Here is a 26,235-nt window from a genome sequence, read left to right on the forward strand (position 1 = left end):
ATTCCTCACCAGACCTCTAACCTCTGTTTTAGAAACATGTGAAACACATATCTGAACATATACCTAAGATAGAAAATTAGCCTCTAGAATTTTAGGATAACATTGGAAGACAGGAGTACATCATGATCTGTGTAATGCAGTGTAGTTCCACGGTATATTCCCTAAAAGAAGGCAGAAACAGGATTTTCCTGGCAAACTGGAGGAGAACTAGATCCATATGGTTGACAAAGAAGCTTGCATATATAAGCTTTTGTACTTTCAAAATTACCTAATAAACCAAGAGACACTTCTTAGAGAAGGAGTTTCATGGACTTTTCTTGTTCCTTTTTAGTATCTGATATATAAATACACCACACACCGACAATTAGTAACAGCACTTATGTTGTGCATTAGGATGAATTGCAACAGTTTCCTTTTATGGTGAAAAGTTTGCTTTCTGTTTTGATGTACCGATTTGCCCTCTACATTATCAGAAATTACAGTGGATTATGGTTTGTAATTTTCTTCTACTAGGTTAGTCTGGAAATCATTGTCTTTGTGTTGTTTTGAGAAAATTCAAGTAATCAATCATATTTATTTAAGCTCAATATCCAGGATCTCCTAACAATTTTTCTTTTGTATGGAATTGATTTATTCAGTCAGTACAGACAGGCAATTACTGTCTAGTGATTAACCCCACAGTAAACATCCATATACTCTGTGTGATTGACTCTCATATGAAGAAAGTAGAGACAGAGTCTTCAAGAATTTAATATATACCAGAAGGAGGTGGTCAATTATCTTTTGCAATATGCGTTGTATGGATTCGAAGACGATGTATTCCCTCAGTCCTCAGGTGATCACTTGTGTTCCTATGGCTGGTGCTCCACCGTCCAGCAGTGTTTTAAACAGGCTCAGATTGACAGAAACGAGACAAAAAAAGCATTAGAACCAGATGCATGTTATTATTTGTAGTAACAGTTTAAAAAATGCAATTCATCACTTGTGGTGTAGGTAGGTGCTCAGTATTTAATGTTTAACTAGATAGAGACGGAAAGAGACTTGGCTGATTTCGGTGTGCTAAAAATGAATGAATTCATATAGAGCAAATTATTCAGTTTCCACCTCTGCAAACCCTGGCAGATGTAAGGACAACCTCCAAATTAGTAAACTGCTTGGGTAGTACAGTGGGTCTTCATACCATCCTTATAATATTATGTGACTAAACAGAACAAGCAGATTTACTCATAGTACTACTAATTTTGTACTACATCTGTGTTGATGTCTTGATACGACTTCTCAGTGCTTTATAGGAAGAGGTTCACATGTTAGGTGTCTGTCTTATGCTCTCTCTGTGAGCTGAAAAACAGTTTGAGTCAGCTTGGACATACATTGAGGAATAGGTAGAATAAATAGGGGGTGGAAGGGACTGTTTGCTTGTTTTGAAAAAGGAATTAAACTTTATTTCAGGAACTGAGAAATAAATGTTGCAAATATCAAATTGAAAGCAGAAGATTAAATTGATAGTTGATTTTTTTTTTACTGTATTAATGAAAACTTCATCAATTGAAACACAGGGATAACATATGTTTCTGATATATAGTCTCTGACATGTCTCCAGGCAGTATCAATAAACGATGACATTTGTGTGAACCATTGCTAAGAACAAATTCTATCAATATATCCCAGCCCCACAAGGAGTCAAAAAATTATTTCTGAGACATTAGAAATTTTTCTACCAAACATAATTTTTAGTTAGAAGATTTTTTAAAATATGAGTAAGATTTACCAGTTTGCCTCAGACTTTCTAGAACATATGGGAAGTTGTAGTGTGTTTATCAACTTGTAATGTGTTTATCAAAATAGTATTTATGAAAAATAACTCTCTGTATTCATCAGCACTACCTTATATGGTAACAGTGAGTGTTCCACTATCACAAACCCATCATTAGAAAACACAGTCACTTATTTTTTTCATTTTTCTGGGTGCTATATCTCCATGTACGTATTTAAGTAAGATTGGAACTTGGACTTTCTGCATTTCTTTCCTGGAATATACTATCTTTCCTCTAGAAACAGAAAAAAAATCCCACCTCTGCTGCAAGAAATCCATGAGCCAGATGTTATATATGTAAACATTTGTAGTATTCTATAGAATCTGAAGATCCACCATTGTGCGGTAGTTATTTTGCTAAGAAATTATAGGTGTCTGGTTGTTGACAGAACAGGATTCAGTGTGTTAAGAAGAGAGTAGAACTGGATTAAATCAACATTCTTGACCTACCTTATACTTAGCAGAGTCAAGGAGAAACAGGCAAAATATCCAGAGAGCAGAGTTGAGCAATCATATGGATACTGTCCAGTTACCTAAAATTTTCTTCTTCCCTTGGCTCTCCAAAACTGAGATTGGAATGAACAAGATAAAAATTATTATTTTTGGAAAGTATCATTATTTCAGTGGATAACCTATCTCTGAATAATTTTTACTGAAATTTTTTTCTTCAGATTGGAGACTAAGTTTGTGCCCAGTCGTTTGTACAAACACCTCGAAATTATTTATTGTAAGCAGTGTTTTTTCCAAATGATAATTTAGGTGTTATGTAAATGAAATAAAAAAATAAAGATATCAGATCTCCTGAGAATGATCCTTTGCTGAATTTGTGAAGTAGAAGAGATGCTAAACCTTTCTCTTTCAGACTTCTTGTGCTGCTTTATGCAGATAATATATCTGTTCTTTGCTTCAAACACACACGAGTTTAAATCTCCATTTCTAAAGTCACAGACAGCATAGATCTATCTAAATTAGAACGGCAGACCTAATAATGAGGTGGCATATGGACACAACTGCATGATCGAATGTATTATGTAAGCAAGTTGAAACTACGCTGACATTCAGAGTAACCTGAAGTTCCTGGTGATTTTGAAGATGGGAGTGAGTTGCTTTCTGAATAAAAAAGGAAGAAGAACATGAAACTTATTGGAGAAGAAAAGGTAGGATTTCCTCAGACAATATGAAAAAGGATAGAAACAGTTTTCTTGACCTTAAAAAACCTCTCTTTCTAGTATTGCACATTGGAATTAGAGTAGAAGGTAGAGCATCTTCACGAGTTTGTTGGAAGAATAGGGCCTCATGTATAAGCAACTGCAATACCGTAAATTAAGTAGCAGCTCCTGGATTTCTTAAGGCAGGCAGGGTGAGCCAGCTATGACATTGGTGGGACAAGGCAGCAGCCTGCCTTCCTCACCTCTCCTCTCTGGGCAACTGTGGAAGATTAACTTCAGGATCTCCTTTTTTTTTCCACACAATGCACCTTGGCATTCTTGCTGTCTTCTATAGGGAAACCACTGTTGCTATTGCAGCCTATTAAAACAGGGATGTAATTATGTAGGCACATGTCCTCGTTTTGGCTGCTATAGAGTAAATTTGCTCCCAGTAGGTGCTATGTTTTGGATTTAGTACAAGAAGAATGTTGATGACACTGATGTTTGTAGTTGTTGCTAAGAAACCAAAGACTTTTCAGTTTCCCATACTCATCTGATAAGCAGATGGGCAGGAGCTGGGAGGGAGCAGAGCCAGGCAGCCAGCCCAAGCTGTCCAGTGGAAATATTCCATACCATAAGACCTCATGATCACTATACAAATAGGGATTTTCCAGGGGGCAGGAATCTTTGCTTCTCATTTGCCGTAAGTTTGAATCCTCTCTTGTCCGGGAGCTGAACTTATCTGGGAGTTCGGTCTTGTTCGGGAGTATTGCAAAACTCGCAAGATTTGTGAGTTCTGCGTTCCATGATTGCTGCCTGGGGACTGCTGCAAACTGGTCATCAAGTGGTGAGAAAATTGTATTGTGTATAGTTCATTTTGCATATTCATTATTGTCATTATTATTATCATTAGCATTATTACCATTAGTACTTATTTTGTTGCCTTATTAATCTGTCTTTATCTCAGCTCAGAAGTTTTACGTTTTATCCATTTCTTCTCCCCATCCTGCTGGGCAGGGGAAAGAAGCAGGGTGAGCGAGTGGCTGTGAGGTCCTAGTTGCTGGCTTCTGGATTAAACCACAATAGCACATTGTTTTGAATATTGATGTTGTGTATGCTAGTTGTGATAACCTCTGTGCTTCACACCTCACATACCTATGCACTTCACAGTGGAATATGAAATAGCTTGTATTCTGATTTAGAGTTGGAGTATAAAAAAAAAGAGAAAAAAAAAGAAGGAAATTCACACATTTTAAAAAAATCCAAGCTCACTTTATAAGTGGTATCCATCTCACCTAACTGGAACAGCTGAAAATCCCTAAGCCATGGAAAAAGATGGTTTTCCCTCCTTTAAAAGCATGAAAAAAGGATTGTCCTTTCTTAACTTAAATGCATATTTAGTGCTCACATTTTTGTTTTTATGAAAAAAGTCTTGTTAATGGCAGCAACATTGCACTAACATTTGTAAATATCTTCAAATTTATATGTAAATATGTGTATTTTACATATATTTGTAAAAATCTTCAAATGTTATGTACCTATGACTTACTAAGAACAAGTATATACTTTACTTCTCTTCCAGAACATGATTTCTTCTTATAATATGGATGTCTCAGGTTTTTATTAGGATAATTCTTTTTGCTTTGATTTTAATGTTCTTTGGAAGCGCTGTATCTCGCACTGAAAATATATTATCATCTAAGTGATTTGAATCAATTTCCCTATTGTTTTCAGATCTAACTTAGTAATTATCTGCTTTGCAAAATACGAACTATGTCCCAATTATTCTAGCTTGTAACTAATGAAAATATTCACATAAACAGTGTAAATGGTGGTTCTTGGTTTCTGGTTATGTAATTACACGTTCTAAAAAGTCCTGCAATGTACAAAAATATTTGCAGACATTTATACCTTCAGTATGGTCAGATTAGCAATTTTTTCTTTTATATGTGGAATTTTAATTAAGACATACCTGCTCTCTGTGACATAATTAAGTGTATGTTCAGATTTGGGAAAGAATCATATTTTAACAGCATAGTATTAATTTAGTCATGGTGCATTACATAGGTCAAAGTTATTTTCCAACAGTGATTTCTTTTGATTAAGCATTTGGTTTAATAATATTCTTTTTTGTTACTTATATTACCAAGACATTCACAAGCACAAATTCTTTCTGCTTCTGCAGAATTTCATTCAGGTTAAATGAAGTCCAGCTTGGATCAAAGAGAGAGTATATGTGTCCCCACTGCAATATGAAATAGTTCTCCATGATGAACATCATAAAGCAAATGGACCAAATCAGCCTTGCAGCTGGAGCATTACTTATTCAATTCATCCATGACTTTTTAGTTTTAAATGCTAAAGTATTTTTTCCACTCTGCTAAAAATGAGAAGCCCTTACACCTCGCAGATGGAATCAGGGCTAATCAGTATGTCCTTACTACTGAAGACTTTCTGCAGAGATACCCTTTATTGTCTTTATTCATTGATTAATCCCCTTAAAGTCCCCTTGAAAACAACTCCTGCTGGAATGAGCACAATTTTAGATCTAGAAATTTTAGCATGTTCCAAATCGAGCTTTAACAATACTAAATTTAATATAAATTTCTACAAGTCTTTTTTCAATTTAATTTTATTCTGCTTGGTTTAAAATTTTTCTGCAATAATCTTCAAAGTGCCAGTTTAGTCTTTTCCACCTGATGCCCATGATTATTTTTGTCTTTATATTTGTTTAGGCAAAAAAATGAATTTAATTTGTCTGTTTCACAGTTATGCAGTAGTTGACTCTGTTAGTGTTGCTTAAAGGTTGGGATTTGTTGAATAAGATTTGTGTCTTTTGCTTTCTGACAGAATTATTCTTTATTAGCACAGCAGAAAATCTTAAATGACTGTATGTACATATGTAGTTATAGTGACGAAAAGTCCACTCTTAAATCGACACTATGAAGAAATAATTATAATTAAATTATATTTCTGCCCTCACAGCTCACTACCTTTGGCACAGGCAGTCACATATTTTGTGGGGAAAAAATAAAGAGGGGGATTTTGAAGGTTTAACCTGCTTTAAGTGGTCTGTATTTTAACTGTGTAAGAGAAAAGTTGCACCCTTGTTACCCCAGTATGTCGGCATTAATTCTCTCCAGTTTTGTTGCTCTTTCTGCTTCAATACATTGCAATGCAGAAAGGTGCTGCAATCAGCATGTACCTCTATTTTTAGCAGGTGCTAAGTGAGAAAAATGTTAAAGAACAGAGAGGGTTTTTTTCCAAGAATTTAGAGCTTGAGAACAGACTCCGCTTGGTTTCTGCAGTTAATGACAGGGATGAACCATTTCGAATGCACCCAGCCCCTCCTCACTTCAGCTGATCCTAATAATTATCAGATCTGATGCTCATTCCTTTTGTTCTTCATGAATTTAATTCAACTCCAGAATATATTCAGATAGAAATTCTATTTACCATTATTCTGTGCAAAGATTAATAAAATACAAAGCAAACAATAGAATCATTATAAAAGCAGCATATTCAAAATATCAACCTAGCATTTTTATAATACAGAAAATCCTGTAGGTTTAACAAATCCATAGCTGAAGAGTAGGTTGGATGGTTTTCTTAATTAGAAATGAGCGATCTTCTTTTATAGTGCTATCATTTTTGTATGGCTAAAAACAAGAGTCTAAATTAATCTCCTGTGTGCATTGGAGTAATAATAATCAGAATGCTGTGTAGAGATTTGATTAAATCATTGTCTATAAATGTTCATTTAACGTACTCATTGTAAATGGGTTTAGTGAGTTATTAAAAACCAGCCCTATACGAAGACAGTAGCGAGCAAAGCTGTATGTATTTTACTTCACAGTAAGTACAAATGATGACATGCACTGTACATTATATGTTGAAATTATGAGTTAGAAATGCAATTTTAGCATTTTAGCGAAAGAATGGATGCATAAGTTAGAGGGAGACAGACTCCCAGCTCTAATTTGAACCTTGCTGCTGGTGGCCTTCTGACATTTCTGTCTTTGTGATATGCCAAAATGGTGTGTTCACAAAGGCCAGCTTTAATAATTGGAGATTATTCCCATCCGTGGTTGCTGGAGAGACAGAAGCTCCTCTAGACAGTAATTCAGAAATGTAGACAGAGTTGGGTGGTCAGAACTAATAAGATAGTCTTTATGGGCTGCAGAAAGGCTACAGTTTCCTTTGCCTAAAACTAGATCTGGTGAATAACTTCTTCCTATTGGAGGATGTGTTTATGTGTCTGTCATTCTGGACAAAGTCCTAATTCATGCATAATATACTTTCTATAACATACTTTCCTTCTTAGTTGCTATCTTTTTCTGTTATTTATCAAAAATTCCTACAGGACATGACCACTAATGTTGACTTCTTATTTTGTTAATGTTTTTTATACAAGTACACCTTATTTTGCACTTTCCTTGCTATGACCTAGGTCTTCCTCTCTACCTGATAGTGTATCTTCAAAAGAGGAGAAGTGATCAGTCTCTTGAGGCTTTTTGTGTAGATAATGTCAAATAGAACATTAGTTATAAAACCCAAAGACATACTAGAAAGTGTTGTGTTTAGTAGATTAAAGTTTCAGTATTTACAAGCATTTTTTAATCATCTTTTTCACTGTGTGTCATACCCATTGATTCCTCTGCTTGTCTCATGCAGTGTTAATGAATGGAAAAAATATGTACAACTTGTCACAGTTACTTCAGCAGGTGCTACGAAACAATGTAATTGATGCTGCAGATATGACTTCTTTTGGAGTTCTGTACTCCCTGTTGACAATATGGTGTCAGTGAAAGCTAAGGGGACATTTTAACATGTCATTATCAGTCGAAGAAATCTTATTTCCTGATGAAAATGAAAAATTCCACTTAAATTCAATATTGTGTAGCAAGTGCAGTGTGTTGCTGTGTATACTGTTATGAAAATGTTACAACATTTTTCTTTATTTTTATCATAGTATTGTTATTAGGAACCTGATTACTTTTTAAACTTGTATCAGACTTTTTTTTGCTGTGGATTTTTTTTCAAGTGTGGTTTTGTGTGTAAGGTTAAAAACTAATGTAAAAAATAATAAAACAAATTTGGGTTTTACATCGATTGAGAAGTAATTAAGAAAATGACATTTGTTGATGTGATGAAAATTTGTTTGTGTGAGTCAGTTTTCATTTCTTTATGAGCCATATCAGAATATTGAAATATACACAGTTTGAATAGATGTTGTTACCATGGTGCTGCTTCCCATTGTTTCAGTTTCGTGAGGTGAAGTTAAGATGAGCTGCATTCTACAGTGAGAAGGAAACTGTAGACAAAAGCGTTTATCACAAAACTGTGTTGGTGACTACTAAAGATATAAAAGACTTATAAAGCCTTAGTTCAATAAGATGTTATAAAAATTAAATAAATCTGTTCTTAGGCACCCAAGACGCTTGTTAGGCAACCTTTTAAAATGTAGTTAAATGTCATTCAATGTTAGTGTTTTGCATTATTGCTATGGAATCAGAAGACTTCATTTTACTTTTATGTTCCCCTAGAGTATGTTAAATCCAACAATATTGTCCTAACCACTCATTTATCATTTCCCCAGCTTTTCTATGAAAGCTTTAGATAATTTACATGTACAGTGGAGTCTTCCAGGGTAGTATTTTAGTAAACTAGAGTACAAAATGTACAAGTATGATAACATATTAACCTTGTGTTGCTTCCATCCTTAAAACCAATCTATACACATACTTTAAAACAGTCTGTACACAATTATAGTAAATGAATATTTAGCTTTAAGATGGAGGGCAATTTTCCATTGTTTTCAATATCTTTCAGTTGACTTAGTCAAATTCTTAACTCAGAGGTACTGAGTGGAACGATATTGGTAGTAGATACATTCAGCAAGAAATTCCAGGTAATACATGTATATAAAACATGGTAGTTGTTCTTACAGGCAGAAAAACTTTGGTTAAAGAAGAAGAAGAAAGACATCTCAGTTTTACTGCAGCATTACTTGCTTGTGTACAGCGTTAAGAATGTAGTAGCATCAAAATCATGTAGAAAGTATCTGAGATGTATTCCACTATACCAAAAATACACTTACCTTTATGACTTGAGATGACCTCAGAAATATTGTCCTCTGCCCTTTGTCACCCCCCAAAATAGAACTGATGAGGCTTTTTTCAGGTTGTTGCCTCACAATATTATTAACCATCTAAAATATCATAGTGTAGAAACAATGGAGAAACAGTGCATATCAAATCTAAGAAACAAGTTTTAGTTGGAATTCTTTTACAAGTGAGAATCAAGAGTGAAATCTTGGTTTCTTTGAGATCAGTGGCAGTTTGCCCATTGACTTAACAGAGCCAATATTTCATCTTTTGACATTTTTGTTAAGAAAGATCAGAACTCAAATTCTTTTTAAAAAATTGAAATGATATTTTTTTAATAACTCAACGCTGCAAGTCACCTTGGTATTTTATTGGTTATTCTCTCCTATAACTTTTTCAATTAAATAATCTTCTTTTTTAAAAAGAAATTTTAGAATACCTTCATCTTGGTTTAGTAACAGGAAAAAAGACATGATAGATGCATAGTGACCATCCAAAACAGAATGAACACTAGATTAAATCTTTTTTACCATAATAAAAGGGGAAAACCTGCCCATCTATTTCTACATGACTCTAAAATATGTTTTAATTTTGAATCTAGCTGAAACTGTAGTTCTTCATTTATTCTTTTGGTAAATAGTTTGATAGTATTCTTAATTGAATCAGTATGGTTAAAACACCTACTGGCTTACTGGAAAAAATACAGGGCTAAAATAAAGCAGTCAATACAACAAATTTTCTATTCTAGGGTACTTTATCTGGAAAGTTTAAAAACGAAAAATATATGAAAAGAAACGGGAATGAATAAATCAAAATTATATCACAATTTAACTTCTGATGTTTTACTTATCTGTGTGAGAGCTTAATATAGGAAAACAATTTCACCAACTTATTTTTTTCTGTGGGAAGTTGATAACACACAGTAATTCTTTGAATATGAAAAAGAAGTTGGAACCAGCAATGACAGTTTTCATTTCTTTAATACAGATGTTTTTTTTTTTCACTTTGGAGTAATATATTCACATCCAGAACTGCATTGATTTAAAAATATGAGCTATAACTTCATAGAAACAAGATAGAGGAGTGATATATATTGGTGGATTTCCTCCATATTCTTTAAACAAAGTGGAGAGAGAGGAAACAGAATAGAGAGATGCCGGTGAATTTTCTCCATTTCTAAATCATTTTGTCTCTCCTCACTGCACCCTTCACATGTTAAACAAAATTATGATATTTCTCCAGACACAGGATATGTCAAGAAACATTCTCAGTCCTTAACAAACCCTTTATGGAGTCAACAGTCCAACAACATAATTCTGCTTGAGTTGTGGGAGGTTTGTTTACGATAAGTATATGATCTATTGTGTTTTTTTTCTCCAGAGGTAAGATTCAGTTCACCTAACTTTAAAACTTGTAGCCATCTGCATATGAGCTAGTTACTCTTTATAGCAATTCCATGGTATGACGTTTCTCCTCCTAATGCCAATGCGTGAAAGATCAGATGAGATGTGTTATACAAAGTCCCACTTCCATCTCTTGACTGTGAAAGGATCTTAGGTGACAAACACAAATGCAGATTTATAATATAAGACGTCTAAACCTACTTTAAGTTTTCACAGTTGTTATGTTTGTAATCTTTGGAAGTGGTAAGCTGGCTCTACATAATATTTTGATGTTATAAAAAAAGTCCAAATATTAATGACAGCTTTTTGAGGCAGACAAGAACAAATCTGTAGTAGAAATGTTACTGTTTTTTAGACTGAGATGTACAGCTGAAAAAAACAAGCAAGCTTTTGGGTGTACCAGACTGTCTTCAGATCTCAGCAGCTTAATATACCAGCTGGTCTAATAAAATATATTGCTTCTACCTTGTTTTGTCTAAGCCATCATGTCTACAACAACATTACTGTTATTTTTTTGCATGGTATTTAGGTTTTCTTCGGATGGAATCCCAGCACGCATTTCCTGAAGCTAGCTGCATTGTGCAAAATAAATATAGGGTTTTTTATTAAAATATTACTATTTTGATTCATTTTGGCAGCTAGAATAAACTGTGCTTCACGTGTAACACAGAGTATACCCTTTTCCATTCTGTGCTTTCTTTGAAAGTGATGATTGTGGTTACCAGACAACTGAAAGCTTTCTTTTTATATTTCACTATTCTGAATACAAGTCAAACTAAACGTAAAGAAAATTGAGTCCTCCGAAAACAAACGTTTTGATTTGAGAGCTGCAGTAAACAGAATAAACGTTTCATTAGGAAGTAGGTGGGTTACAATGTTTCAGTATAGAGACAGTAAATTTATTTTAAACTGCTACCTCTGTTCACTTCTTAACTGTGTATTCTGGCAGGGCATTTTTAATGTCAATATCAACCTGCATTAATGCCCAGGTGGGTAAAGAACCTCAGGCAAGACATGATTTTTATTTTGTTCTCATACAGCTCTGCCAGGAAACCTTGTCTCTTCCATGCACAGCGTGGGAGGCAAGTGTTACTCTCTGCGAACATCTCCTGCTTCCTCCGCAGCTTTGTGCCCAGTGCTAGAGCCCAGGCACAGGCTGCCTTATAGCATCTCACACTGGACCTGTCCTAACACACCACTCCCCCTGAATCAGACACAGTTTGTGATTTCAATGACCAAGACAGGACTCTCTCGCTTTGCCAAACCTGCCCTTTGAAAGCACAGACTGGCAATGGTCTTGGCGTGGCTTCCAAGATGTGGTCTGGTGGCAGTGGCAGTGGGGATCTCCGAAGGGGCCACCCTGCCTCCCCACAAACGCTGCTGCGGTTGTTCCTGCGCTCCCGCAAACCGCCCACCTGCGCATCCTCCCCTGTGCGAAACTCGGGCAGTGGCAGCGGACAAGCTACGGCTTGGTAGGAAGGCAGCGTGAAAACAACCCCCTGCAGACGGAAACCGCAGGGACCACGTCTTCTGCAGGGCTGAAGGGAGCACCTACCTGCCCCTCTCTGAGAAATGGCCCCTGGCTGAGCAGTCACCCCTCCATGCAGTGGCAGAGCATTGCTGACATGCTGTTTTGATTTTTCAGGTGTTTTTTTCCTTCAAAACAATTCCATTAGTTTTCCGGAATTTTTGAGCTAGCATTCAGAATTCAAAAAGTCACTCATGAATAACTTGGCAAAGGGCAAAAAATGCATTGTGATAAGCTAATTTAAATAGAAATAAGCTCATTCCTTTGTGTGGGTTGCATATGCTTTTTCTTTTTTAATCTAGATTTTTATGAGCAAATTCAGTTTTCTGAGGAGCTATTCCGACACCTTCAGGAAAAAAGAAAAATAAGGCTAGGTGAACTGTTCGTCATTTTTGTGCAGCTAGCAATATTTAGACTTTTTGATCACATTTGGGGAATGACAGTTTCTTAGGATGAATGGGAGGGCAAGAACAGACATTAAGGAAGAAAAGACACTTGCAAAATGTGGATAATGTGATATTTACTCGAAACTACGTGATCATAAGAGGAAAAGTATTTATTTTTCCCTGTTCTTGTGAGCAAAGAAGAAGCTGTATACTTAATAGGAAATAGTCCTATGCAGCTACAGTTCTGACAAATACGGGCTCAAATGATTGAAGGACAAAAATATTTGAAAGAACCGATCCAGCTTCTGAAAAATCAAGGACATTTCAAAATACTTTTTCATGTGCTCTGTAGTGCCTTATTCTGATATATTATAAATGCGAGTTGGCAGATTACATCTCGTATTTTCAAAGGCTAAAATCTATACTGTTCTGCTCTAGGTGTCTTCTTGTCTATGTGGTTCATGAACACCCTTGTGATCTGTCATAGTAGATTAGATATGCACGTAAGCTGAGGGAACAATGATTTATAAGCTCCACTCAAAAACGTATACAGGTGTATATAACTACTATGGGGTGGACAGAAAACATAAAGCACTGAAAAAGTCTTAGTTGATGCTGTAGTTTATGTAAATTGGAAGAAAATATTATCTGTAAATGCAAGTTCAGGGTCCTGTTATTACTTTATAGTTCTGTAAGAGACATGTTAATGTCTTAGTTGTCAGTGTTACTTGTTTTTCTCTGACCAATCTTTTCAAAACAGCAATTCTGAAAAATGTCACTTAATTCAGCAAAGACAAAGTAAACTCAAACAATATTAATAATGCTTTTAGGCCTTACAGGCCAAATTAAAAGACATCCACGACTTGAAAATTTTCTTTCATTTTTTAAAGGTATGGCAAAGTAACTCTTCTAAAAAAACATGCCAGCTGATCTAGTTTCCTTATTAAACTGACTACTTCATAGTATCGAAGGACAGAAAACTTGCATTGACTTGATTAAAAATGTGATATTGAGTCAATAGAAACATGATGAATCTACTCTTGGGATTTTAAAAGGGTTTTGTGAGCAGATGGGAGACTTTTTTAATAAGTAAATTGTTACAGAATGAATAGCTACATGTGTAGAAGGTCCTTATAGAACCTACTCGTGTATTATGGAAGAGTAAATGAAATAATTACAAAATGCAATTCTGACTCAAGAACTGAATTGGAGAGGGTCTTAATTCTTGTTTGTTTGTGGCAGCTGATAAGATCTAGTTAAATTAGATGAAATACTGTTAAATTTTCAGTATATGGATTGTTTCTTCACTGTGTATAGCACAAGGTTATTTACTTTGTTAGAGGCCTTTCAGCATTGTTGGCATGTTAGACTATAAAAAGTTGTTTTCTGCAATTTCAGCCATTAAAAAAGAAGTTAGGCCAGTGCTGGAACAGGTCTGTCATAGAATCAAAATACTGAAGTGGGCTTGCAGTGACACTGTTTGCATTTTCCTGCTTCATTGTGGTCTGTAAAGGATTTAAAAAAAAAAAATCATTCACACTGCAGTGGTGGGCTGTTATGTTAAAAGATTTGAAAGAGGCTGAAAAGTGTGTTCTACAACTAAGAGAAATTTACTGATTTTTTTTACTTATAAAACACAGTCACATGACTGTTTTAAAATCAGTTTTACCTGCTCTACTTTTAATTAAGTATATTTGTTTATAATTAAACACATACATACACCCATTCACTAAATCTGAATGGAGCTCAATGCATACCAGTCAATGGAAAACATTCCCAGTTCAAACAAATCCTCTTTTCCTGCTCCAAAATCTTTACCAACTTTTTCGTCCCAGAGGCGAGGCGAGGAGAGGCGAGGAGAGGAGAGGCGAGGAGAGGCGAGGCGAGGAGAGGCGAGGAGAGGAGAGGAGAGGAGAGGAGAGGAGAGGAGAGGAGAGGAGAGGAGAGGAGAGGAGAGGAGAGGAGAGGAGAGGAGAGGAGAGGAGAGGAGAGGAGAGGAGAGGAGAGGAGAGGAGAGGAGAGGAGAGGAGAGGAGAGAATTACTTTCTTCTGTGTTTGTTTGGTTTTGCTGGGAGAAAAAAAAATCTACCATATTTTTAGCAGTGTTCAGCTGTATTTAACCTTTACCAAATTTTGAGTAACATCTTTGAAGACGTATATGGGACTTTCTGCCCTAGAAGGAAAAGATGCTTTTAATAGGAGAAAGATAATTTAAAAATCATGCTTACAATATATTATTAGAAAGCTCTTCTATAAGATAAGAGGCAGATTTTCATGCCTATAGTGATGCACCAGCTCTTTTTCCTAAATAAGATGACAGTTTTGCTGGGGGCAGAGGAAAGGGTTGCTGTGAATTCAAAACAAGACAGTATTATAAGCGGGGATAAACAGAGTATTTGTTTGAGACAAATGTATCTTTCCTTCTACTGTGGAACGGGAGCTCAGAAAGACTTTAACAATACCCCCTGAAGAGAAAAAAAGAGAAAAAGATATAGGAGAAAATGAATATGTGAAGATGGAAAGAGTAAAAAGATTCCACTAGTAAGGATGAGAAAAACACACATAGAGAAAACAGTAATCTTTTTCTGAACAAGGTCTGCTGTAAATGTGTTCATGATTTTCCCTGCTGTAGGAATCTGTACAGTGTTTCACAAGATAGTATTGACACTGAAGACCATGGTGAGCTAGTCAGAAGGAGGGAGTATTTTTAAGTGAGTACAGTTGTATCTGCCATCGTGAATGGCTGCTGTAATCACAGATTCTAAAACCCATTGTAAGTTTCAACAGACCATGGTAGAGCTCTTCAGAAGTACAATAGTTGTCAACGTTCTATTAAAGAAAACAATATAAGTGGAATGAATATGCTTAGATTTCTTTTTACTCTGTACAACTGATTTTATAAAAGAAATAGCAGAAAAAGAGAAAAACAAGAGGGCAAACCGCTGTGAAAAGTAATTAAAGATATGAATATTTGAGAAGGGTAAAATACTACTACAGCTACAGTGAAGACTATTTGCCACTCTTTAAACTATTAAATGGATTTTGGTTTTTAAGGTTGTATGCTGAGATGTTGTTATGATTATCAGAGATATCACACTGAATTTCGATTCTAATTTCTATTTTAAAAAAAAGGTTATGTAAGACTTTTAATTTATTGTTTATGTACCACCAGGCTCTATAACAAGTATTTTACAAGATTTGCTCAGTTGAAATTATGCTTATTTAGATTCTGGGAGAAGTTCAAAGGTGATGGATATTTAGTTAATTTTTTTTTCATTATATATTTCTGCATTCAGCTGGTGAAGAATGTACCCTACCTGAATCTCACTGAAATGATGCTTTCATGCAAGTTTACTGCCCAAGGTTTGTATAGATTGAGCCAATGAAAACATAAGCTAAAAGCAGAGCTAGGCACCTTTTACTTATTTAATAAATAATGATTTTCCCCTCCCAAAGGGTAGTTTTCACAATCATTCTAGAATTTATATGAAATCCATTGAAGAGTTTTGCCTTTACCTGTCAGCTTTGCCTTTACCTGTCATCATGAAATATGTCAACAGCATTACACAGCCTTTTCCTGTTTAAAAAGCTTTATAATCGTTGTCCTCATTCTAAGTAACAAAACTAGTGAGAGGCTTCAAATTGCCTTTGAAACTATTACTATAGAATGTACTACATGATTTTGGTTTACTTGCTTAGTTGCTTTTAATGTAGAAACGACATTACGGCAAAACAAACAACACTGTCAAATATATGAACCTATTTTTCTCCCTCCCTAAGGTTTTGTTGGCTACCTATACAGACATTAGTAAAATACCTGTACATCTTACACATAAATAATGTTGAAATGTTAATGCAGAAAGAATATCAAAATAGGTTTTTATAAGGTAAAATTAATGTTTAATGTGGCTTTATTAGACAAATAACCTGTCATAGCCTGCAAGCCCTCCTCCATCCATCCTCCCCCTGCTGCTCTGAAAAAAAAGCCCAACACTGTAGCTAGGCAAAATGAAAAACATTTTTTAGCTGGTAAAAGTAAGGTGGGATTATTGAATCCACATATCACATAATTGTTTTAATATAACCTTGACTGGTCTTTGGAGCTTGACTCCATGTGTCTGGTACTCCACTCAGTCATTGTTACAGAGGTTAGATCACAGGCTGAAGAAATTGTAAATGTGACTCTGATGCAGCTCAAAATCTAGACAAGCACTTTGAATTCTTTCAATCTTTTTTCATACGTCATCTGTAAGAAAGTGAATGCTCACATTATAAATCAGGCTTTTAAACATTTCTTACTAATGCCTTGTTTCCCTACCAGGAGATTTATTTCTACCTAACACAGTGGAAAAAATTAGCTAAAATTATTTAGATTCTTTTTTTTCAGAATCATGAGTCAAATCTTAATGGTCATTGAAGTATGAATGCAGAAGTAAATGAAAAAATATAAAATTGAGAACTTAAACGGTGTGGAAGTGAGATTTGTGAGGAGGTCATATGTTAGAGAAGGCAGATACTGCAGCAAATGAGGCTCAAAAATCTTAGTAATAGTACTGGTGACTAATTATTAGGACGTGCTGCTTGAAAGATCATACTATTCACAAAATCTTTTTTCTGAGTGACATAATTCTGTTACTTGCACAGTGGTTCCATCAAATGATGACTTTTGTGACACTGCTGGAGTCAACCAAGTTTCACTCCTGTCTGGCAGTCATTCTTGAAAAACAAGTTTTTGTTAACAACAAAACAAATAAATCGTAGAATCATAGCATCATAGAATCATAGAAGATTTTGGGTTGGAAGGGACCTTGAGAGGTCAACTAGTCCAATCCCCCCGCAGTGAGCAGGAGTATCTTCAACTAGACCAGGTCGCTCAGAGCCCCGTCCAACCTGGCCTTGTCTATTTCCAGAGATTGGGCCTCTGTTGCCTCTCTGGGCAACCTGTGCCAATGTTTCACAACCCTTATCATAAAAAATTTCTTCCTTAGACCTAATCTAAATCTACCCTCCCTTAGTTTAAAGCCATTAGGCCTTGTCCTATCACAAGAAGCCCTCCTGAAGAGATTGTCCCCATCTTTCCTATAGGCCCCCTGCAGCTACTGGAAGGCTGCTATAAGGTCTCCCCACAGCCTTCTCTTCTCCAGGGTGAATTGCCCCAACTCTCTCAGCCTTTCCTCACAGGAGAGGTGCTCCAGCCCTCGGATCATTTTTGTGGCCTCTCCTGGACACCCTCCAGTAGCTCCATGTCCTTCTTGTGCCTGGGGTTCCAGAGCTGGATGCAGCACTCCAGGTGATGTCTCACGAGAGCAGAGTAGAGGGACAGAATCACCTCCCTCGCCCTGCTGGCCATGCTTCCCTTGATGCAGCCCAGGACACAGTTGGCCTTCTGGGCTGTGAGCACACATAGGTGGCTCATATCCAGCTTTTCATCCACCAGTACCCCCAGGTCCTTCTCGGCAGGGCTGCTTTCAATCTCTGCATCTCCCAGCCTGTGTTGATAGCGGGAGTTGCGCCGACCCACATGCAAGACCTTGCAGTTGGCCTTGTTGAACCTCATAAGGTTCACACAGGCCCACTTCTCAAGCTTGTCCAAGTCCCTCTGGATGGCATCCCATTCTTCTGGTGTGTCAGCTGCACCACTCAGCTTGGTGTCATCTGCAAACTTGCTGAGGGTGCACTTGATCTTGCCAAGTCATTGATGAAAATGTTCAACAGCACTGGTCCCAGTACGGACACCTGAGGGGTACCACTTGTCACCGACATCCATTTGCACATCAACTCGTTGACCACTATCCTCTGCCTGCAATCTTCCAACCTTTTCCTTAGCCACCAAAAAGTCCACCCATCAGATCCATATTTCTCCAATTTAGAGAGAAGGATGTTGTGAGGGACTGTGTCGAAGGCTTTGTACAGGTCCGGATAGATCACATCCATAGCTCTTCCTTCGTTCACTGATCTAGTCACACCATCACAGAAAGCCACTAGGTTGGTCAGGCAGGACTTGCCCTTGGTGAAGCCACGCTGGCTGTTTCGAATCACCTCCCTGTCTTCCATGTGCCTTAGCATAACTTCTAGGAGGATCTGTTCTATGACCTTCCCAGGCACAGTGCTGAGGCTGACAGATCGGTTGTTCCCAGGGTCCTCCTTCCTAACCGTTTTAAAAATGGGCACACTGTTTCCCTTCCTCCAGTCACCAGGAACTTCGCCTGACTGCCATGACCTTCCAAATATGATGGAGGGTGCCTTGGCAACAACATCAGCCAGCTCCCTCAGGGCTTTGGCATGCATCTTTTCAGGTCCCATATACTTATGTATGTTCAGGTTCCTCAGGTGGTCACGAACTTGGTTATCTCTCACAGTGGGAGGGGCTTTGCCCCTCTGGTCCCCATCATGCAGTCCATTGACTGGGGAGGGACGAGGAGAGAGGTTCCCAGTGAAGACTGAGGCAAAAATATTGTTGAGTACCTCAGCCTTCTCCTCATCTGTTGATTGAGGTTGCCATTCTTGCTCATCACAGGGGGATTACGCTTTCTTGAACCTTCCTTTTCTGGCTGACATACCTGTTGAAGCCCTTCTTTTTATTCTTAGCATTCCTTGCCATGTTCAGCTCCAGCTGTGCCTTGGCCCTCCTGACCCCTTCCCTACACAACCAGGCAGCATCCCCATACTCTGCCCAAGATACCTGTCCCTGCTTACCCTGCCTGTGCAGTTCCCTCTTGACCTTTAGTTTGACCAGCAGGTCTTGACTCCAGCCATGCCGGTCTCTTCCCTTCCTTGCCTGACTGCTTACACCCGGGGACTGATAGCTCCAGCGCTCTATGGAAAGTGTCCTTAAAGATCTGCCAGCTCTGTTCTGCCCCCCTGTCCTTGAGGACTGTTTCCAAGTGTTCTAAATTGTTCTAAGCAGCTGCTGTATTGCTACATTACAAGAGCAGTGATTGATAGGCAGGAGCTTTCTGGATGTGTCTAGATGGTTCCAGGTTTGGAGATATTTTTAAAAATCTTATTTAGTTTCACGGTTGATGAATTCAAAGACTCAGAACTCAAAATCTCTCTTAATCTCTGTCACCTGTAGCAGATTCATACGGGAGGGAGGGAGAAAAAGACACTAAATTCCTGTTTATAAATTGACAGGCTTGTCTCATTGTGATTCCTGTCTGACAAATGTGTACATCACAGAAAATGCCATTACAGTCAGCAATAATTGCCGCCTTCATTGATAATGAAGTTAATTCTTGAATGTCAAATCAAGATGCTTATTAAAGTGTTATCTGGGTTCGAATTCTATTTTTCATGCAGAAAGGAAGAAAATAGTTGTGGTATTCCCTTAGGTCACTAAAGATCTCTTCAGCCTAGCTGTAATTTGCAACCACATAGATCAGAAGCCAATGGTAGGTATTAGTTTGTGCACTAACTCCTGACAACAACTTGAAAAGTTGATCAGTCTTTGCCACATGCATTTGAAACTCATAATTTCTGTAAGCAGGATCCTAGAGTTCACTTGGTATTCTCTGGAAGCTCTGAAAGGTGTTACTTCACTAAATAATTTTGCAGATTTAAAATGCAGTTAGAGACAGTTATTATGACACTAGTGTGGGTACATATACATTTTTAATGGTAATAAACTAGTTAAATTGTTAGATTTTTTACTCAATTTTTAGATAATTGTTTTCAAATAGCAATTTATAGAGTAAAAATCAGTATTAGCATCTGGAAAGGCAGTATTACTTCAAAACAAACAAACAAACAAACAAAACCCCATCAACTAACAGGATAACTGTTAGTGGTAGCCTGTCCTACCTATCCCAAAATGTGAAGGGAAGGCAGAATATTTGTGCTCTGCTGTCAGTGTTCTGCCCAAATTTAAAGCTTTTGCCTTTAAGTTCACAGCTGCATTGCACTTCTGCTGCTCCGATCTCATCAATGCTACTGCAGAATGAAACCCTGAACTTTGCTATAAGAGCTGAGACAGACAGAAATTTTCCAGAAAGGTCAGCTGAAATATTCCCATGTTGTCCCCTGTCTGTCTCTCTACTGGATCTGAGGCTGCCCACAGCCCTGCTTCTTGGAGGTGAGCTGTGCAAAATGCTTCCCAGCAACATCCACTTGATAATTGCCTCTCTGTCTAGAGATGCCAGTGCTTCTAGACTAGGCAACATGTCAAACTGACAGCGAAAACTGCACAATACACAGTAGCCTATGCCTGTCAAAGATTATGGTCTTGATGCAACAGGTAAACTTCAAGCAGTGGTGTTGGCAGGTAAGAGCCACTTATTTCTAGCTAGTCTAGATTTTTCCAGTCAACTGCAGGCTTTTATGAAGACAGGGTGGATGTGACAGTGCTAAGACTAACCATTAGCTTTGTACTCAGTAAAATGCAGAAAAATTTCTCCAAAGCATCTTTCAATTGCTTTGTTACAAATGGAGAAATGCAACACTTCTTTGTGTGCTTGTCTTTCCAGTCACAAATTCTTCTGATCAAATTCAGAGGGAATTAAAAGTCTACAGATATTGACTTGAGATTCTGTAAGTCCAGCTAGGTTCATAACTTTATTATGTTCTAAAGAGCAAGTGGACATCAAAGTAATGTAACATTAACCCTGAATGATTTATAGAAAGACCTTTTTTTAAAGTTAAACCAACTAGTTCAAGAAATAAAGCATTTTGAATTATTACTGCTCTTATTTTCAGAACTGCAGGCATAGAAAAGGAAACAGACGAAACATGAAGAGCTACAGGATAGTTAGTTACAACTGTATTTACTCAGTAGGTATTGCCTGGATATTAGAGCAGGCTACAATTCCTTCCTGGACCATCATCCTTCATGGAAATATTCCATTAGCCCCTCACTGACCCTTAGACCATTTCTAGAACTACATTCTCTTCCTCTCACTCTGTATTGAATAAGGTTCATCAAAAGGGACTCTGATTCTGCTTCTCCAGGGGGTCAAGGCTTAGCATTAAAAAAATACCCTCTCTCTGCCATTAGTGCTGCTTTGGGGCAAGCAAAAGATGACCCTTGGATCAGGACCAAGCTGTCTGAAACTATGACTTCAGATAATGCTTTCCTCTCTCAGTCTTTCTTATCAATGAACTAAATACTTGATGAAGTGAAAATAGGCAGAAGATTCATAGATCCATGTATACGTGCATAGGTACGCACACATACACAAGGAAGCAAGAATAAACAACACGGTTGTTTGGACCTGAAACGTACTTGCTATGAACCAAATTTTTCCCCTAGTTTTGACTCAAATTGAAATAACTACATTTTTTCCTGGTCATCTCTGGTGCTATTCATGGTACTTTGGGCTCTTAGCAATAATTTTTAATTGTCAACCATTCTTGCATTTAACATATTAACCATAAACACCCAGTTGATTCTAGTCATTTGCTTCACTACAGCATTGCTGGCTTGTTCAGAATCACCTACCAGCAAAATAAAAATTAAAAAAAGTAAAATTGGTTCTCTGTATTCTCTTGTGATTTCACTGAAATAAATTTTCATGGAATCAGTTTAGAAAGGTGTTCACTCAAAAGAGGAGAACATAATCGAAATGCACATTGAAATCGTAGCACATTGAAAAAGGAAGTGAAGTTTTAAAATTTGTTTTGCAACAAATAGGTAAATAAGGAAGCTTTATGAACATGAAAGGAAGTGATTAAAAATGAATCCGTTTGGAAAGAGGCTGTGCAGCAAAACAGTGTTAGACAGTCCTATTCTCTCAAAACCACGCGTCTTTTATCCATTTGAAATGGTTTCCAGTTCCTTGCGAAAAAAAAAAGAAAAGGCAAAAATTGAATGACAGAAGAAAAAAAGGCATAACGTTAGTCTAAATACATTTTCTTCTGTTCTTTAAAGGAAGAAAATTTTTGTTTCTGGTCCTGTTTCGGTTTCGGCTGCCGCCGGCAAACAAAAGCGCCACGCGGCCGCCCCTCCCCCTGCCGGCGTGCGGAGGAGAATGAAAAACAAAGAGGCAGAAACCGGTGGGTCGGGATAAGGGCAATTTAACAGAACAGCAAACAGAGGGAAAACAGGAACAACAACGATACAAATAAGGAGAAAACACAACCACGAACAGTACAACAGCCGCTCTCCCGCAACCGGACCGGCGCTGCGCCCGCCCAAGCCGCGAGTGCGTTCCCGCCGCGCCGCCCCCCCCACCGGAACCCAGCATGACGTCACATGGTATGGAATACCAGGCTCTGTTTGGCCAGGTGGGGTCAGCCCCCACCCCCCGGCTGTGCCCCTTCCTGGATTCCGGTGAAAATTAACCCTGTTCTGGCCAAACCCAGGACATTATCCACCCCTTATTCCATACCATCTACGTCATGCCCAGGTCCCCCATTGTCCAGCTGATCACCGCCACTTCTCCTGTCTCCAGATATCATTCCCTTAGTCTATGGATCATCACTCTAAAGTGTCCGTTGAGTTCATTTAATCCATGACTTCGGGCTCCATCTGTCGTTACGGTCTTCCTTGGCAGGGGAGGTGATGTGTGGTGATGGGCGGTCACTTGCTGCATCCGGAGCTCACGGCTGATGTATCTGGTGCGGCCCGTGCCCACAGTCTGCAGGAGATGTTGATCTTGATGAAGTTGCTGGATGCCAGTTGTTGAAAACCAGGTCCAGTTCCATCATCACTGTGCTCTGCTAGGTTTTCATCGAAAAAGTCCATCCTTATTTAATCTGGACGATTCTTACTATGCTACTACTGGTACAAAATATAACAATTATAACAGTGATAACAGACAGTGACAGGGTTATTTAACAACTAACTTTATACAATTTATTTATGGACTATTCTCGCCCAAAATTAAATCCCCATGAGGTACACATCGGACTTCCCCATCCTTCCGCATTACCCACCAGGTACACCCAGGTCCTTGAGCAAAGGCAATCCCACGGACGGGCTTGCCTTTGCCCGAGGCAGGACTAACCCAAACCATCTTCCCTAACATGTTCCGCATGTGCACTACAGGGACTTTATCCCCTTCTACGGCGTGCTGAGGTTTTGACTGGGCAGGACCAGCCCGGTTGGTGGACCCTCTGGTGTTAACCAACCAGGTGGCCTTTGCTAAATGGGTATCCCAGTTTTTGAAAGTCCCACCCCCCCATTGCCCTCAAAGTGGTTTTTAGCAGCCCATTGTAACGTTCAATCTTTCCAGAGGCTGGTGCATGGTAGGGGATGTGATACACCCACTCAATACCGTGTTCTTTGGCCCAGGTGTCTATGAGGCTGTTGCGAAAGTGAGTCCCGTTGTCCGACTCGATTCTTTCGGGAGTGCCATGTCGCCACAGGACTTGTTTTTCCAGGCCCAGGATGGTATTCCGGGCGGTGGCATGGGGCACAGGGTAGGTTTCCAGCCATCCGGTGGTGGACTCCACCATTGTGAGCACATAGCGCTTGCCTTGGCGGGTTTGTGGCAGTGTGATGTAGCCAATCTGCCAAGCCTCCCCGTATTTATATTTTAGCCATCGTCCTCCATACCACTGAGGCTTTACCCGCTTGGCTTGCTTGATTGCAGCGCATGTCTCACATTCATGGATAACCTGTGCGATGGTATCCATGGTCAAGTCCACCCCTCGGTCACGAGCCCATCTGTATGTCGCTTCTCTTCCTTGGTGGCCCGAGGTGTCATGGGCCCACCGAGCTATAAAGAGTTCACCCTTATGTTGCCAGTCCAGATCCACCTGAGCCACTTCAATCTTAGCAGCCTGATCTACCTGGTGGTTGTTTTGATGTTCTTCAGTGGCCCGACTCTTAGGGACGTGGGCGTCCACGTGACGGACTTTTACAGCCAACTGCTCCAGACGGGCAGCAATATCTTGCCACAATGGGGCAGCCCAGATAGGTTTGCCTCTGCGCTGCCAGTTGTTCTTCTTCCATTGCTGCAGCCACCCCCACAAGGCATTGGCCACCATCCAAGAGTCAGTGTAAAGATAGAGCACTGGCCACTTCTCTCGACTGGCAATGTCTAAAGCCAGCTGGATGGCTTTCACCTCTGCAAACTGGCTGGACTCACCTTCTCCCTCGGCAGTTTCCGCGACTTGTCGTGTAGGGCTCCATACAGCAGCCTTCCACCTCCGCTGCTTCCCCACAATGCGACAGGACCCGTCTGTGAACAGGGCATACTGTTTCTTCTCTTCTGGCAGCTGGTTATACAGTGGGGCCTCTTCAGCACGTGTCACCTCCTCCTCTGGTGATGCTCCAAAATCTTTGCCTTCTGGCCAGTCCATGATTACCTCCAGAATTCCTGGGCGACTGGGGTTTCCCATTCGGGCACGCTGGGTGATCAGAGCGACCCACTTACTCCACGTAGCATCGGTGGCATGGTGCGTAGAGGGGACCCTCTCTTTGAACATCCAGCCCAGGACCGGCAATCGTGGAGCCAGGAGAAGCTGTGCTTCAGTGCCGACCACTTCTGAAGCAGCTCGAACGCCTTCATATGCTGCCAGAATCTCTTTCTCAGTGGGAGTATAGTGGGCCTCGGATCCTTTGTATCCCCGGCTCCAGAACCCCAGGGGTCGACCTCGAGTCTTCCCTGGTGCTTTCTGCCAGAGACTCCAGGTTGGGCCATTCTCCCCGGCTGCGGTGTAGAGCACGTTTTTAACATCTTGCCCTGACCGGACTGGACCAAGGGCTACGGCATGAACTATCTCCCGTTTAATTTGTTCAAATGCCTGTCGTTGCTCAGGGCCCCATTCGAAATCATTCTTCTTCCGGGTCACGTGGTACAGAGGACTCACAATTTGGCTGTAATTTGGGATGTGCATCCTCCAAAAACCCACAACACCCAGGAAGGCCTGTGCTTCCTTTTTGCTGGTTGGTGGAGACATAGCTGCTATTTTGTTGATGACATCCATTGGGATTTGACAGCGCCCATCCTGCCATTTTATTCCCAAAAACTGGATCTCTTGCGCAGGTCCCTTGACTTTACTTCGCTTAATGGCGAAACCGGCTTTCAGAAGGATCTGAACTATTTTCTGCCCTTTCTCGAAAACCTCCTCCGCTGTGTCGCCCCATATAATGATGTCGTCGATGTACTGCAGATGTTCTGGGGCTTCACCCTTTTCCAGTGCAGTCTGGATTAGTCCATGGCAAATGGTGGGACTGTGTTTCCACCCCTGGGGCAGTCGATTCCAGGTGTACTGGATGCCGCTCCAGGTGAAAGCAAACTGTGGCCTGCACTCTGCTGCCAAAGGGATGGAGAAGAATGCATTAGCGATGTCAATTGTAGCGTACCACTTGGCTGCCTTTGACTCCAGCTGATATTAGAGTTCTAGCATGTCTGGCACGGCAGCACTCAGCGGTGGTGTGACTTCATTCAGGCCACGGTAGTCTATTGTCAGTCTCCACTCTCCAGTAGATTTTCTTACTGGCCATATGGGACTATTAAAGGGTGAGCGAGTTTTGGTGATCACTCCTTGACTCTCCAGCTGGCGGATCAGCTGATGAATGGGGAGAAGGGAGTCTTGGTTGGTACGATACTGTCGCCGGTGCACCGTTGTGGTCGCGATTGGCACCTGTTGTTCTTCAACCCTCAGCAACCCCACAATGGAAGGATCCTCCGAGAGACCAGGCAAAATGGACAGCTGTTTAATTTCTTCCGTCTCCACAGCAGCTATGCCAAATGCCCACCGATACCCCTTTGGGTCCTTGAAATAGCCTCTCCTAAGATAGTCTATCCCAAGGATGCACGGAGCCTCGGGGCCAGTTACAATGGGGTGCTTCTGCCAGTCCTGCCCAGTGAGGCTCACTTCAGCCTCCAGTACACTCAGCTCTTGGGACCCCCCTGTCACTCCCGAAATGCAAATGGACTCTGACCCTTTGAACTCTGATGGCATTA

General features: G+C 39.4%; 1 protein-coding gene across 3 annotated transcripts in view; it reads left to right on the forward strand.

Annotated features, from left to right (window-relative positions):
• Positions 1 to 26,235, forward strand: part of IL1RAPL1 (interleukin 1 receptor accessory protein like 1) — an 808,300-nt gene that overhangs the window by 499,743 nt on the left and 282,322 nt on the right. The window lies entirely within an intron of this gene.

Source organism: Opisthocomus hoazin, chromosome 1 (genome assembly GCF_030867145.1).
Source record: "Opisthocomus hoazin isolate bOpiHoa1 chromosome 1, bOpiHoa1.hap1, whole genome shotgun sequence".
Taxonomy (NCBI): Eukaryota; Metazoa; Chordata; class Aves; order Opisthocomiformes; family Opisthocomidae; genus Opisthocomus; species Opisthocomus hoazin.